Below are 950 nucleotides of genomic sequence, written 5' to 3' on the forward strand. Positions count from 1 at the left end.
ATTAAATTTAGTTAATTATATATTATATATAGCTTTCATTTATTTAGAATTTATAATATTAAAATAGTATATATATTACAAAGACATGATTATAATATTATATTAAATATTATAAAAATGATAATTAATAAATTGCATTTATTATCATTTATAATATTTATATAAATTAGGGCTGTCAAATCGATTAATTGTACTGTCTATTTATATGTATATATAAATATTTTAAAAACACACATACATGTTTATATTTAAGAAATATATTTATATATGTAAATTTATATATAATATAAATCATGTATAAATATAAATATATATACACATGTAAATATTTCTTAAATCCATACCTGTATGTGTGTGTATTTATATACATATAAATATACACAGTACACACACATATATCATGTAAACACAAACTTTAATTTTGGATGCAATTAATTGCGAATAATCGATTTGACAGCCCTAATATACATATGTATTTATATAAGGGTGTTTACATTATATGTACATTATACATTATCCTGTGAACAGAGCCAATCTGAGCTGCTGAAATCATGAGCTGCTCGCGTGTAGATAAACACAGTGCCACGCTTTACTCTCACAGACTATAAACTTATTTAATAAAATCACAGCCATTGATTTAATAACCAGACTAAGCTATATCACGATTTTACATTATTTTAATTGTGCAGGCCCTTTTTTTATATAAAGTTTACCTTTAATTTAATTATTAGCTTTTCATCAAATCACAAACCCCTGATTAGAAACCCCAGTGCATTTAAAGGGGTCCTATTATGTTTTTTCACTTTTTCAACTTTAGTTAGTCTATAATGTTGCTGTTTGAGCATAAAAAAGATCTGCAAAGTTACAAAGCTCAAAGTCCACTTCAAAAGGAGATATTTTATTTAACAGAAATCACTTTTCAAAAACTACAACGAACGACTCGTTTGGAC

General features: G+C 24.4%; 1 protein-coding gene across 1 annotated transcript in view; it reads right to left on the reverse strand.

Moving 5' to 3' along the window:
* The window catches only part of pdlim5b (PDZ and LIM domain 5b), a 43188-nt gene that overhangs the window by 5416 nt on the left and 36822 nt on the right, over positions 1–950 (reverse strand). The gene's annotated exons all lie outside the window — the stretch shown is intronic.

This window comes from Sinocyclocheilus anshuiensis, unplaced genomic scaffold (assembly GCF_001515605.1).
Source record: "Sinocyclocheilus anshuiensis isolate Anshui unplaced genomic scaffold, SAMN03320099.WGS_v1.1 scaffold116, whole genome shotgun sequence".
NCBI classification, from domain to species: domain Eukaryota; kingdom Metazoa; phylum Chordata; class Actinopteri; order Cypriniformes; family Cyprinidae; genus Sinocyclocheilus; species Sinocyclocheilus anshuiensis.